Raw genomic sequence first — 16,403 nt, forward strand, 5'->3', positions numbered from 1 at the left:
AGGGTGATGCAGGCTGAAAAATTAAAGTCATCTACAACAGAGAAGGGGAGACAGGCAGCTTTAAGCATATAATGTTGTGGAAGAATAATGGGTTAACAATATTTACAAAACTAGGGGAAAAGGTATTACGAAACTAGTGACAATTATTTCTAGAGTTGGCTCTTTCTGAACAACCGAAGGAACAGCCCCGTGCCATTCTCACAATTGTAGGGTTGAGCCCATTATTGCGGCCAATCTATCGTCTTGAGGTTCTTGCTCTTTTTCACGGTCCTCCGTGTTACCAAGCATGATGTTCTTTTGGGATGGGTCTCTCCTGATAGCATGTCCAAAGTACATGAGGCAAATAACTGGATTGCACACAAAAATGGGAAATTGATTCTCAAGCATTAAAGAAACTAGATAATAGCACTCAAATTCTTAATGAAACAAATCATATAGCAACTTCCAAACAAAATATATAGATGCCTCAAAAATAGAAAACTGCAGTAAAAGGACAGTCAGTAAATTCAGTACATAATACATTACTAAGATAATACTCTGAACAAAGGTCATCTAAAAGATTTTTTCTTTGGCAGCATATGTTCATATTTTACATAATTATAAAGCAAGTTTAAAATTTTAAATCATCCTCTAGAAGTTGAAAATATTTAAAAACCAAAATCCCAAAGAGTCCACAAGAAAACAAGAGAGCTAATTGAGGAATTTGGCAAAGTTGAGGGGCCACAGGTCAGTAAACAAATGCCAACTAAGTTTCTACACAACAGCAATGAACTTTAGGGAAACAATTCCATTTAAAATAGCATGTTAGAGAGTAAAATACAAAAATAAATCTAATCTGGGATGTGACGGAAAGACTTAAACAATGAAAACTATAAAACTGTTGAAAGAAAGAGTTAAACAAAAGGGAAACTGCCACATACTCATAGATTTAAAGACTTAATATTATGAGACATCAATACTGTCCACGGCAATTCCAATAAGAATGCCAACTGTCTTCTTGAGAAAAATAATTTTTGTTAAATCCTCATGTTCAATGGAAAGGCAAGAAGCCTGAATCGGTAAGACAATGATGAAAGAGAAGACCCAAGTATAAAAACTCACATTTCAGTTGTATGAGTCCCTAATAAAATGTAAAAGAAGAAAAGACAAAAAAAAATGATTAGGGCAAAGACTGTACAGATGTGCTTTACACAATTGATGTATGTATATGTATGAACTGTGAAAAGAATTGTATCAGCCCCAATAAATTGTTAAAAAAAAAACCAAAACTCACATTTCCTCATTTTAAAACACACCATAAAAAAACCCAGTACCATCTAGTTCAGCGGTTAGCAATCTGTGAGTCCCACACCCTTTCACAGGGGTCCCTCAATTCATAACAGTAGCAAAATTACAGATATGAAGTAGCAATGAAAGTAACTTTATGATTGGGGGGGGGTCGCCACAACATAAGGAACTGTATTAAAAAGTCACAGCATGAGGAAGGTTGGCAACCACTGATCTAGTTGATTCTAAGTCATAGTAACCATATATAGGGCTTTCAACGGCTGTAAGTCTTCACTAGAATAGAAAGCCCCTTGTTCTTAAATAGAGCAGTTGGTGGTTTGAACTGACGACCTTGGGGTGAGTAGTCCAACACTTTCCCAACTGCACCACCAGTCCCTACACACATTAATCAAAATAGCTGGTGCTGGTGCTGGTTTAATAGAAACAAACAATCAATGAAATAGAATCCGAGTCCAGAAATAATTCCATACATGTATGGTCAACTTTCACAAAGAATTTTGCTAAATCCATTCGATGGGGAAAGAAGAGTCTCTTTAATAACAGTGCTGGGAAAACTGGGTGTTCAGATGCTGAAAACTGAAACAGGATCTTTGCCTCATACGATGCACACAAATAAATTCAAACTCATTAAGAACCTGACTGTGCAAACTGAAACCATAAAATTCTTAGAACAGTTGGTCCTAGCTTTCAGCAATGGATGAATATAATTACAAATGCACAAGCACTGCCTGGGGGACAGACAACAGAGAAGGGGGGAAGGGAGACGTCGGACAGGGCAAGATATAACAAAATAATCATTTATAGATTATCAAGGGGTCAGGAGGAAGAGGGGAGCGGGGAGGGAGGGGAAAATGAGGACCTGATGCCAGGGGCTTACATGGAAAGCAAATGTTTTGAGAATAAGGACAATGAATGTACAAATGTGCTTTACACAATTGATATATGTATGGATTGTGATAAGTTGTATGAGCCCCTACTAAAATTATTTTTTTAAATGCACAAACATTGAAGGACAAAATTTTAAAATGAGGCCTCATAAAAAAATATAAATCTTTTGTTCATCAAAAGACTACCAAAAAGTGAAAGGGGGAACTTATGGGGTGGGAAGTATCTTCAGAAAGCATATATCCAACAAGAATCTAATAATCAAAATACACATTAAAAGTTTGACAATAAAACAAAACAAATAATCCAGTCATTAAATATGGCAAGGCCTTAAAAAGACATTCCACCAAAGCATACAGTCAAAAGGCCCCCAACGCATGAAAAGATGGTCAGCATCACTAGATAACGGAGATGCGGATCCAAAGCTACAATGAGGTACTATTACACTCTCACTAGGGTGACTAGGCTATATAAAAAAATAACAAATGTTGACAAGGAAGGAGAAGCTAGAACATACATCTAGTTGCTGATGCGAAAATAAAACTATTTTGGAAACCAGTGTGGTGATATATAAACATAGCTATCATTTGACCACTACTAGCTATGTACCGAAGACTTGAGAAGGGAGTCAGAGATTTGTCCATCAAGGCTCACTGCAGAACTATTCACAACAGCCAAAATGGTGGGAACAAGCTTAAATGCTCATCAACAAAATTCATGGGTCATACACAAAGTTTTCCACAAACTTTTCTGTCCTTTGTATATTCAAATGCTACTCCGCGTGAAGAAGTGAAGTCTTGATACATGGGGCAATATGAATGGAGCTTGAAGACATAAGAAACAAGCCAATCACAAAGGGGAAAATATTGTATAACGTCATTTTTTAAAAAAGCAAATTTTAATTTTAAAAGTATTCTCTGAACATTGGAAACATTTATAATCCAAAATGAGTGGGAGAAGGAAACAGGGTAATATCAATGTTGGGGACCAGGGAGGAACCACATTGTTTAAAGCAGGCGTCCTCAAACTACGGCCCATCCAGGACATTTAACCAGTGCGCCGGTGCTTTTGCCCCGTTTGGATTTTTTCTTCAAAATAAGATATGTCCAGTGTGCAATAGGAATTTGTTCATAGTATTTTTTTAACTATAGTCCAGCCCTCCAGTAGGTCTGTCTGAGAGACAGTGAACTGGCCCCCTGTTTAAAAAGTTTGAGGACCCCTGGTTTAAAGGCAAAATTATTTTAATTGCTTAAGTTGGCACACCTGAAAAAAACTGAATTGGTAAAAGGTGTGTGATAGGCTTACAATGACAAAATAGCTGCTGAGGTTTCATGAAACCTCCCAGTTAGTATGCTTAATGTTTCTACTCCACCCACTAAGGAACACTCATAGCTTAGTGGGTTACCTTTTGGGCTGCTAACCGTAAGGTCAGCGGTTTGAAGCCCACCAGTCACTACTCAAGGAAAAGAAGTCTTCTGCTCCCGCAAAGATTGTCTTGGAAACCCACAAAAGTTGCCTACTCTGTCCTATAGGGTTCCCGAGTCAGAACTGATTTGATGGCACACTGAATTTGGAGTTTAGTAGAATGAGAATTCCAGAACATTTGCATTCTAAAGAACTGTGTTCACACAGAGCCTGTCCATAGACCAAGAGACAATCTTTGAATGAAATGAGATGCTGCATGGTTTAAAATCAGAAAAAATGCCCATCGGGGTTGCAGTAGCTTTCCACCATACCTATTCCATCCGTATGTTGAACAAATAAACTCAAAGCTGGACTTCATGAAGAATCCAGCGTCAGATTGGAGGAATTCATTAAAAACGTGATATGCTGATCACAAGCCTAGTTGCTGGAAGGGAAGAGGATTTACACACAGTGAATGAAGATCAAAGACTAGAGCCTTCAATATGGATTACAATTCACTGCAAATAAGGGAAATAAAAATCTTCATAATTGGGCTGACAGAGATGATAATGATAAATGGAGACCCAAAAAAAATCGACATAGTGAAGGAGATTCATTTTCCTCAGGTGCACAATAGTCACACCCCATGGAGGCAAAAATGAAGAAGTCAAATGGTATATTGTATTGAGAAAATCTGCTACAGAAGAACTTTAGAAAACAAAGATACCACTTTGAAGTCTGTACCCGAGACACAAGCCCTAGTATTTTCAATCACCTCATATGAATGCAAAAGCTAGATATAACTAATTAAAACCAGTAATTACTAATGCATTTTAAGGGAAAATCTGTCTTAGAGGAAATACAATTTAGTATATTCCTTAGAACAGTGGTTCTTAACCTTCCTAAAACCATGACCCTTTAATACAGTTCCTCTTGTTGTGGTGGCCCCCAACCATAAAATTATTTTCACTACTTCCTAACTGTAAGTTGGCAAAGATGTCAACCAAATAAGCTATTTTCTGCAATTCACTTTTATAACTAAATAGTGCTTCAAACTTCAGTCTCACTTTCTGATTAAAAAACATTTTGAGTTCATCATGAAGCTCAAAAACATGTTTTAAAACCTTTCCTCTTGACAACCATCTAAATCACTTCAGTGTGAAATAGCAGAGCATTATTTGGTGCATCCAAATCATTGCACAGTTGTGAAAATTTGATTTTACAAAAATGACAGAACTTCTGACTCTTTTCATTACTTCTTGTAAATCTTGTGACAGCATCTTTGTTGCTAATATTTGCTGATGAATCATACAGTAAGTTTCGATGACTCTTGGTGACTCATTCAGTACCAAACGCTGAAATCCAGATCGACATCCTAGCATAGCTGGAGCACCACTGTGCAAACACCACAGACCTTTTCCCAAGAGATCTGATGCTCTTTCAGAAATGAACCAACTGTGTCAAATACATCATGTGCAGTAGTTGTCGTTTCAAAAGGCTTATAAAAAAGAAACTCATCTTTAAAGTCGTCATCATTTATATACCTCACGTAAACCAGTAACTGTGAACAGTTTGTAACGTCTGTAGATTCATCAAGCTGGATGCTAGATATTAGAAGGGGAGCAGATTTAATTTCCTGGATTACCTGATCAAGAATATCAGCAGACATGTTATCTGTTCTTCTGCGGACAGTGTCATTAGATATGGAAATTACACTCAATTTTGTAACAAATTAATCTCCAATCATAACTCAAACAATGTCTGGCTGCTGGCAACAGGAGATCCTCAGCAATGGTGTGAGGTTTCACAGCTCTGTGGATTCTGAGGGCCACTAAGAATGAAATTTCAACAGCTGTTATGTTATGTTTGTGGTACTTGCCACCAGTGTCAAGCCTGGCTTTCTTGAGTTCATCAGCTTTGCTTCTAAAATAGTTGATAGGCAAAGCTCAGGTGCTGGCTATCAAAATGACGTTTTAGTTTGTTCTGTTTCATAGATCCGACTGATAGAACTTCACAACAGATAACACATTGCAATTTCTCAATACCTACTGTAATTATTGAGGTAAAATCATACTGTAAAAAATCCTCACTATATTTTCTTAACATTCCCTACAAGATCCATTGTCATGGGATGGTTTGCTAATGAAAATAAGGTATAACAATAGCTTTAATAAAACAAAAGCTGATACGTGCCTTCAGTCAATACAGTTCGTTTAAGTTTCCTGATTTACCATTCTGTTTTTTTGTTACATACCTGTCACTATCACAAGGGGGCAGTATTCACATCAATCACAGCTGAATATAAAAAGACCGATCGGCATCCAAATTAAGTTCCCATGAAAGAGATATTTTTTGCAGTAGTTGATGATTTTACAGTACATAATTTTACATTTACCCAGTAATTATAATTTATGAAGTGTCGTTTACCTCCAACACGGATGCTTTCAACATAGTAGCCGCTTTCCAAACAGCAGTGCTTTCCATAAGCACATTATGGTACCAATCCTGTCACATACACCTGTATTTGTACAGGGTGTTTGTGATGGGGTTGGCGCTGGATACTCGTGTGTGGGCACAACTACATGTGGGTGGACCCGCCTGGAGATGGATAGAGAAGAGCGATGTCTTGGTTCATATGACCATCGGAAATATGTTTCTCAATGGTCTTAGGCGACCCCTGTGAAAGGATCGTTCAATCCCCAAAGGGGTCGCAACCCACAGGTTGAGAACCGCTGCCCTAGAAGCATGGTCGTTAAGACTTTGGACTTGCTCCATCAGGAGGGAACAATCTCTATAGAAGACATCATGATAAACAGGATCAGAGAAAGAAGACCTTCAAAGAGATGGACTGATACAGTGGCTGTAACCAAATCAAAGCCAAGACATTGCTGTCAAGTCCCTGACTCACAGGGACCCTATGGTTTCAGGCAGGAGCTACTGTGAAGATAAAGGCACAGTGTTTCATTCTAAACATATGGCATCTAGCAACATCGAAGAATAAAATTTAAAAGGGATGGGGGGTTAAGGGGACCATTTGTTAGTATATATCTAAGAAGAGAACTATTCCAAATGATTTAAAACAAAGAATATTCACCAAACCAAACTCACTGCCATCAAGTCAATATCAACAAATTACAACCCTATAGTACAGAGTAGAACCACACCTGTGGGTTCTGAAACTAAACCTTTTTATTTATTGATTTATTTATTGAAACTGTAAATCTTTACGAGTAGAACTCCTCATCTTTCTCCCTCAGGACACACCATAAGGCCATCCAAAAAAAAAGAAAGGATAAGCCATTTTTAGTAGTCACTTTGCTGTTGGTCCTTCTAATAAATACCCTTGTTGTTTGTGTAACAGGGACTAAAGCAACTGACTGTTATCACTAAACTGAAATTTTCTCTATCAGAAGGACAGACAGAACTTAGATCAGTGCTGTCCGAGGTCAGCAGTACCACATCCAAGGGACACTGGAATGATCCAGCCGGGCTGCAAAAAACCGTTATCTACAATTATTCCCGGATTGTGGGACAAATGTTTTGAATAACCAGGGGGCAGGCTGTTTTTCCCCCCCTGAAGTATGTATGGAGCCTTTGTTTTAGATCGGGAATTTAAATACATCATAAATGTACATAAAAACCCCTGTAGTACTAAAACTAAATAGAAACTTCATGGTGCAATTTACTTTATTTCTGTCCACTGTAAAGACTTCGTAATAGCCAACTCATTAGTAATAAGCAATTCAAGAGGCGGTGATCTCTAAATACCATCTACTAAAAGAAAACCTAGGCTTCATAAATAAATTGCTAATTCCAGGTCTGGAGAAAGAAATATCCAAGACTAGATTGAACACCTTGGTTTCCATGTTTTTTGAAAATATCAGACCCTCCACATTCCCTCCTTTCCAGTCCCTTTGCCATGGCCTGGATCTCAGGGAATGGTGGGGACAATTTGAAGCAGGGGGAGCAACAGTGTGTCTGGGTCTGGTTACTGTCCTCCCCGGGGTGACTGTTCTAGAGTGGCCTCAGAACAGGCGGGGGCCACACCATCTCTGCACACCAGTAAAGGTGACCCCTGCAATCGTGGCTGCAGAGGGTGGCGCTGTGGCCTGATGGGAGCAGACGGGGGTCTTTGCTCAGCCCTCCCACAAGGAGGGGAGCCTGCTAAGAAGCCAACCTCAGGGACTTGGGTTGGGTTCTTTTGATCCTGAGAGCTGTTCTGAGAGCAGAGGACAGCATGGGGCATTGTGTCAATAAACCAATTCTGAGTCTCAAAAAAATAAATTAAATATCATCAGAGACTATAAAAAGGACTCAGAAGCCAACATGATTGACTTTTCACCAGCCAAAATGATACAAGGTGAATAATAATTTAAAGGCTTGAAACATATCAAATGTGTTTAAAATAAGCATTCTTCAAAGAGTATATAAAAACTCACTGGTCACCTTTGGAAGATGGGACCACCCATTTGAAAATTTGCAAATAAAAGAGAATCAAGCATTTATCTCATTTTTCTTATGTGCGGTACAATCCCTCCCTTTACATAATTAAATGACAAGAGAGCCAGTTACTTTTTAAAAAAATCATTTTATTAGGGGTTCATACAACTCTTATCACAATCCATACATACATCAATTGTGCAAAGCACATTTGTACATTCATTGTCCTCATCATTCTCAAAATGTTTTTCTCCACTTAAGCCCCTGGCATCAGCTCATTTTCCCCCTCTCTCTCCAAACCTTGATAATTTATAAATTATTATTGTGTCATATCTTGCACTGTCCAATGTCTCCACCCACTTTTCTGTTGTCTGTCCCCCAGGGAGGAGGTTATATGTAGATCCTTAAAATCGGTTCCCCCTTTCCACCCCACCCTCCTGGTAATGCCACTCTCACTATTGAGCCAGTTACTCTTAACAGAACTATTCCTTTTTAAAAGTTTTATAGATATAAATATGACTCATATATTGATATAAATACGATTCACATATCATACAATTTAATTGTTCAATCATAGTAAGGTTTTTGTGCACTCAGCACCACAATCAATTTCAGAACATTTTCTTTTTCTAGTCACTGCTGTAGCTTCCCCTTTCCCCCCCATTTTCCTGTTATGCCCCTATCCAGTTCATCTCTATAGATCCTAGATTTCATAAAGAATAGCATACAATAACAACAGCTCAATGAAAAGTAAATGTTTAGACAATGATGGCAACATATGTACAAATATGCTTGATAATACAACTGATGTGTGGATTGTTAGCTATAAGAGCCCCCAATAAAATGATCATTTAATTTAAAAAAGCATATAAAACAAAATATAACTACAAAAAATCTTATGAAGCAAGCAAACAAAACCAAAAACAATGACCAGATAAAAACCTAGGAAAACCTTGATCAAGAGCAAGCCAAAAACATTAAAAACTTTAAGAAGGATCAAAAGAACGAGCAAATAATAAGGTGTTACAATTTAACTACACCTGCCATTATCAACATTAATAGAACTATCCTAACCTAATTAAAGAAGAATGAGTAGCCATTAGACTATCACTAGTTTGTAGCTCTTAATAAGTGAATATAGCCAACGATCAAAGCCTGGTGAAAAGAGGCAACCAGACATTATGAACCTGCTGCTGAGAGCACACACCATCAACTATTTTGAAAAATCCTGGAGAGGGGAAGAAGCAAGAGAAAGTTTTAATCTGATTAAGCTTCTAAATTTAACTACAATTTTTCAGGAAATAAAAAAGATAGAGGAATATGTTAATCATCACCCTGGGACGAACTCAATAAAATTCAGATTGTGGAAAAAGTGCAGGATAAACAACTTAATTTCTTCAATAAAATAACTAGTAGAGAGAGAAAATGGGGTACAAACTATAAAAGATTTTCTAGGTCAATGCAATAGATTCTATTTGGATTTTAATTCAAATCAGGCATTAAAAGGAAACTGATATGAGACAAAAAGGAAAAATGTGTGTATAAAGGTTTATCTGGTGTTTAAGAATGAATTCGAGTAGTTCTAGAGCAGGGGCTGGTAAGGAGTAGTCAAACATGGTGCTTGAAGACCTTCCAATCCCATCTCTAATTTTTTTGTTTCAGTCTTGAACATGAATATCTATCTGAGAGAACAAACAATGCTTAGCTGCTTTTACTCAATATTGCTTGTAAGAGCTTGCCATGTTACATGCAGTAGAGTTTGAGTCCCACTGCTTCACAGTGCTCTTTATTACTTGATTATGAACACATGGGTGGCTTCTAGTTTAGGGCTATTACATATTTGGAGGGAGCGGGTGTGGGGAAGGGGGTCAGATATATGACTTTGCTTGGTACATCCCTAGAAATGTAATTAATGGGTCACTGGTGGTTATGTACAGTTACTAGAAGGGTTTTCAAGATATTAGCAATATTTTTGTTGGTCTGCCATAGGTCCACATTAATTTTGTAACAATTCATCAATCTACATATAATATTATAAGTTCTATAGGCATTTACATATAACAGCTCCCCCCCCCATATAAAAAAAATTAAGGCACACACAGTTGCATGAAACTATTAGGTAAAATTCTAACCAATACCAGTTTTCATACTTTATCCTAAGATATTAATACAAATGAAGAAAACAGGTCAAATGGTAAACCTTTACTGGACAATGGATTTGGTTCTTGAAAGACAAAGAATTCAAAACAAAAAAAGATAAAAGAATTCAAGGACAGCTTTTGGGACTGGACTTTCAGCTTTGAAACTCAGAATGAGTGGCTTAGATTTTGTTATGTATTAAGAGGGCCACTAAGTTATTTCAACAAACAAAACTTAAGCATCCTAATTAATTTTTGCATCTCTGACTAAGATACCCTCAGTATTACATAACAAAGATATACGCTTCCTTCTTAAATAAAGTTGATTAAAAAAACAGTATCGCTTGTTCTGAACGCCTTAAGAAAGCAACTTCTGCTGCTATTTCACATTACCTCAAAAACAGCACTACAGGAAAGAGACCAAATAGGAGCCAGTAATTCCAAGTAGGAAGTACACTTTTCTATTAGAAAGCAGAACAGAAGGGTTGCTGTCTAAAATATGAAAATATTATTAGAATCCACATATAATATCTAAAATGTACAGTATTAAAAATAACATAATACCGTGTTTTTTAAATAACAGGGTGTTTATCATAGTTATATATCATTTCAAAAAACCACAGTAAAGGATTATGAAACTTGATTCCAGCATTTGAGAGTCTGGAGATGTATCTGAGTTACTTGCTCACTATTAGGAGTGAAACACTTCTCCTGGGCCTCTGAAAAACTGTACCGAAATGCAACCCTTTGACCCCGGAGAACTTCTACATCTAAGAATTAGCAGGGATGAGTCATGCACACAAATACAAATAAGACATTGTTCACTAAAGCATTGCTTCTCAGGAAAAGAAAGTGGATACAAGCTAAATTCTCACCAATAAGCCACTAATCCAGTCATAGTAAATAATCTATATCCTATGGAAAACTACAGCTGATGTACCGATCCACTCAAAATTATATGATAAAAAAATTTTGATTTTTTTTACAAATTTGATTTTTTATGACACTCAATCTGTATTCAAAATATACTTCATGAGTAATACAATACTGAGTTATATATATATACTAAGCAGGGTTTTAACTAAATCAATCAATATAAAATTCTTTCCTTGTATTTCCTTCTAATTCAACAATGTTGCTGTGAAAGGCTGTTTCTTAAGCACTGGGGTTTTCCAATTTACTAAAAAAAAGGCTGACATCTAGCAATGCAAAGATCTTCCATGCTCAGGATTCACACGAACAGGTTCACAGACCTGCCCAGGGCCAGGAGCACTCACTGAAAACCATGACCAACTGTCACAAAAACCTGCCCCTAATGTTCTTGGAACTAGGTATAAACAATTCTGCAATGGAAATCCACAATGCACAGAGGCATCAAAAAATTCAAAGTGTCATTATCTCTTCATTCCATTTTCCCATGAACATTTTGAAGGTGTGTTAGTCCAGGTTGACTGGAGAAACAAATTCATATACTCAAATGTGTACAGGTGCTTTTATATAAAAGAGCAACTGTATATTGAGAAAACATCCTAGCCCAGTCCACATCAAGCCCCTAAGTCCAATATTAGCCTCTATGTCAAATGCTAGTCCATAAATTCCTCTTTAGACTCATGCAGCACATGCAATGATGATGAAATGCAGGAAGATCACAGGTCAGTAGATAGGTCTTGTGGATCGAGTGGCAGTGAAAGCACCTCAACGCTGGCTCGGGTCTCCACGGGTCTACTCCAGCTCTGAGTAAGGCTGACAGAGTGTGTCCTCCAGGGAGGAAGAAGTTTCCCAGAATCCTCAAAAGGCCACGTCCACACAGAAGCATAATTGGCCTGACTGACAGGGTAGACTCCACCCCTTCACTCAAGTTGACAGGAGATTGTGTAATTGCCACAGATGTCTTGTATCAAGAACCACCACCAACCAAAAAAAGGCTCCTGACAGCTGGAGAGCAGACGAAGAGTTACTACTGGTGGTTTACTGTGTGTCAGGCGATCACAGGTACAGAAACCTACCAAGACTTCTGTTTCTCATTCAATAGAGATCCTGGGGAGCAGTTATCGACTTACAAAATACACAATAACTGAAAAATGGGTTGAGACACAATTTACATTAATGTCATACTTCAAGTAAACAAGCCTCCTTTAGCAGCTGTGAAATGAAAATGTTGAGACTTTTTAAATAGCATTAAAGAATGCCTTTTAATCAAGTTACAACTACATTTAAAATAAACAACCCTTCTCTTTTGGAAACATAGAATGTACTATTTTCTGGTAAAATGGTATGGTGCCTAGGATTCCCTTCCAAATACTTATTTTTTTGGTGGATGTTCAATATTTATTCTGTTACAGGGGTTAGACCTAAAGCCAAAAGTCTCAATTCTATTAATTCAATAGAATTTAATTAAAAACAAAGTCAGTTTACCTTGAAAGCTATTTAATAGTATAGTGGGATTCAAAAGAAATGCACTCCCCAGCCAATAGAGGTATTCAAAGAGAGCCAGGATGGTAATCTGTCTTGGGAGGCCATAGAGAACATTCCTTCAATTAAACAGTAGACTGGAGACAAAGAGATTGCATTGAATTACTTCAGACGCTTCCCGGCTCCAAACATCTATCATTCTGCTAGTCTCAATCTCCAGGTTATAGACAAATTGAGAGCAAGGACATAATCTCACTCATCTCTATATCTTTAAAGCATCTTTGGTCACTTGAGTGGGAGAAAAAGTCATGTGAGAGGCTCCAGGGCTGGGGCAGTGACTAGCCAGACTCAGTTGCTCCCTATCTCAAAGGCATCATCATTAGTAAGGAAATCAGGTCTGGATTCTATTCCTCCATAGTGTGACCCTGAATTAGTGACTTCATTATCTAGGCCTAAATGTCCTATCTAGCAGGATGATGGGTGCAGCACCCCTGAGTGCCTCATTAGGTCTTTCCAGTCTTTCGCCATGAACTACCCCAAACTACAGCCCCCAGAATCCTTGTAGCCAGTGGTTTCCACTGGCCATTTCAAAAGCTCCTTCTAAGACAGGTGGTTAATATAACCTAACAGTAGCCATTGTGATGAGAAATTTTCTAGTCTCACTTCTTCAAATACGTACCTATTAACGACACTGGTAGCACTTCTCAAGTGAATCTCCAATTGGCATGTATGTGCGCACCTCTGTGGCAGTTACGTAATCTAGGGTCAACTTGGGCAAAGGATTGGAATCTAGCCTGTCAATCAGGTCATAGCCAATCATGCTTCTGTGTTAGCATGGCCTTCTCCTGAGGATTCTGGGAACACCTGTCTTACTCCCTAGAGGCAGGAAGCACTCTCCCTGCAAGACATTCCTATTAACAAGCCACATGGAGCTACGCTGATGGAGCCAGAGCCAAACCGTGGTGCTGGAGGAGCCACATGGGAAACCCATGCCAGCACTGAGATGCTCCCACAGTCACTGGGTTCCACAAGACTTTCCACCCACTGACCTATGATCTTCCTGCGTTTGGCATCATTGCATTTATTGCATGAATCTGAAGAGTACCTTATAGACCGGTATAGAACATAAGGACTAATATTGGACTTAAGAACTTAATCTGAAGAAAAAAAAAAAAAAAAAAAGGTAACTACCACAGACCACCCCTCAGGAAAAAAAAAAGAAAAGAACTTAATCTGGGCTGGGATGTTTTCTTAATGTACAATTACTCTTGAATACAAAACTCTCTTATACAAGGACAGTTTCCCTGGATTTGTTTCTCTGGTCTATCCAGACTAACACAACCTCAAAGATTATCGGTAAGAGCAAAGGCTATGCTGCAGTTTTCCTCACAGGGTACCTAATATTAACCTCACAAAATTAAGACCCTGAATTTGGCTACTTCACTTTTACAAGAGACCTATCAGTTTGTGATAACAAAAAAAAAAAAAAAAAAAGCCCAAAAAGGATTTTTGCTTTTAAGAAAATAAGATGAAAAGCAAAACTAGAGCTCAGCATTGAGCTTTTAAAGAGCCTGCCACGAGGAGCCAGCACCGGACAGTGTTGTTACCAAGGCCCTTACCCAGGAACATGTCAGCATCGACCAGATAGGCTCCCATATGCTATACCTACTTTTTAGGAGGGGAAATTTATGCAGTATCTTCCTGGTTAAGTAAAAACTTTTTTGCTGTCACCCATAATCCAAGATAAAGTGTAGGCAGTATTTGCTTTTGCAGTGACCTCCTAATCATGCCATTGCCCCCAGGAGACAATATCACCCACTTTGGGGAAAACTTGTTTTTAGAATGAGGACAATCATTCAACTCTGATGGAAGCAGATGGTATTTCACAGTGTGAGGAAAATGATGACTTCGAAAATGGCCACTTTACCTTTCCAAATGTGTTACAATGCATATTAGAAAGGTTGAGAATAATAAAATCCACAAAGTCTTCAAAATCCTCTCTACCTAACCATAGAAAATAAGAGTAGCATTCAAAGTGCACTGTAATACTCCAAGGTAAAAAAAAAAAAACTAAAAAAAAAAACTCCAAGGTAATTCAAAATTTCCATCTTTCATCCAATACACCTTCAAAGAATCCATCCTATTAAAAATTGACCTTAACAGGGGAACAAACAACAAAAACGTGGGTGAAGAGAGACAGCAAGTGGTATAAGATATGAAAATAATCATTTATCATTTATCAAGGGATGAGGAAGGTGGGGAGTTTGGGGGGAGGGAAAAAAGAGGAGCTGATACCAAAGGTTCAAGTAGAAAATGTTTTGAACATGATGGTAACATATGTACAAGTATGCTTGATAAAATTGATGTATGAATTGTTAAAAGAGCTGCAAGAGCCCCCAATAAAATGATTTTTTAAAATGTTTTAACCTTAGCAAGATACATATTCTTTTATCAAGGATCTTGCTATCCAGGTCCGGGGTTCCCCCACTCCCCAAGGGACCAGGTAGGAAGGGGCTCTAGGGTAGGTGGGAGTGGGTAGTGAAGGTAACATCTGGAAGGTCAGTCCATTGGGCCAAGCAAGCTAAGGCCTGCAAAGCAGCACACGAGAGGGGGAAATGCTCAGCCCCACAATGGTCTCCACAGAAGGACCAAGTTCTTAGCTGGGGCCCACAGCAGCTTCACAGAGAAAAGCTATGAGGAAAAGCAAATGGAGTAGGTAGGTCTGGATGTGAGGGTGCATAAGCATGGAGATCAAGGGCATGTACTCAGTCTTGAGGAGCTCGGGGGACCACTGGAGCCATTGAACTGGATAGAGGCAACGCTCCCTCCCCCACTATGGACCAGGTCCAGGACTGTCTGGAGGAGGAGCTGGGGTCCAAGTAGGCAGCCCCAGAAGGGGGAATGCAGCGCTCCATGCAAGGGAGGGTGGACGCCTGTCATGAGGGTGTTACAGGTAGGAAAGGGGAGTCCATGTAGGATGCTACCCCAGTTCGGTGATGGCTCCTAGGAGCACAATGAAGTTCAAAGGTTGGGGTAAAGCAGCAAGCAACTTAGCCAAGAGGTTGCAAAAGGTAACGGGTAAAGCAAATAACTTTTCACATAATGGGAGCTCTTTCATATAAGGTCCTAGTTTCTGTAACTGAATCACATTAAAAGGTAGATCCCCTCCCCAAAAAAATTGAAATAAGGAATTAAATAAAATACATGTAATCCAATGGAGCAGCATTATTTGTTACAGCCTCAAAGTGAAAATAACTCCTAATTTTATTAACTATTGAATGGATAAACAAAATGTGGCATACTCATACAAATATTATTCATCCAGAAACAGGAATGAAGGACTACCACATTACATTGATGAACCTGAAAATATTACACTAAGAAAATCAGGCACAAAAGATCATTTATACCACCACCACCACCACCAACCAAAAGAAAAAAAAAAAAAAAGATCATTTATAACAGAATCCCATTATATGAAAGGTTCTGAATAGGCCAAACCATAAGATTAGTAGTTGGCAGGGGACGGGGAGGAATACTAATGGATATTCTGGAATCTCTTCTAGCGTGATAAGAATGTTATGGAATTAAAATTGTGATGACAGATATTTAACTGTGCAAATACATTAAAATCCAGTGAAGTCCACATTAAAAAAAGGTATTGGTATCATGTTCTTTTTTGTTTTATCATTTGAACTTAATATTTTCTATAGACAAAAATCTGTGAATACATTTTGAAAACATGGTTGTAATATGTCATCTATATTTTTTAAGTATTTGAAATAAAGGACAGCAGTTGTTTACAAAATTCTCACAGAAATGTCCTGTGTATTTCCA

At 38.2% G+C, this 16,403-nt stretch overlaps 1 protein-coding gene across 8 annotated transcripts in view; it reads right to left on the minus strand.

Annotated features, from left to right (window-relative positions):
- Positions 1–16,403, minus strand: part of CNOT1 (CCR4-NOT transcription complex subunit 1) — a 95,349-nt gene that overhangs the window by 59,731 nt on the left and 19,215 nt on the right. The gene's annotated exons all lie outside the window — the stretch shown is intronic.

Source organism: Tenrec ecaudatus, chromosome 18 (genome assembly GCF_050624435.1).
Source record: "Tenrec ecaudatus isolate mTenEca1 chromosome 18, mTenEca1.hap1, whole genome shotgun sequence".
Lineage (NCBI taxonomy): Eukaryota > Metazoa > Chordata > Mammalia > Afrosoricida > Tenrecidae > Tenrec > Tenrec ecaudatus.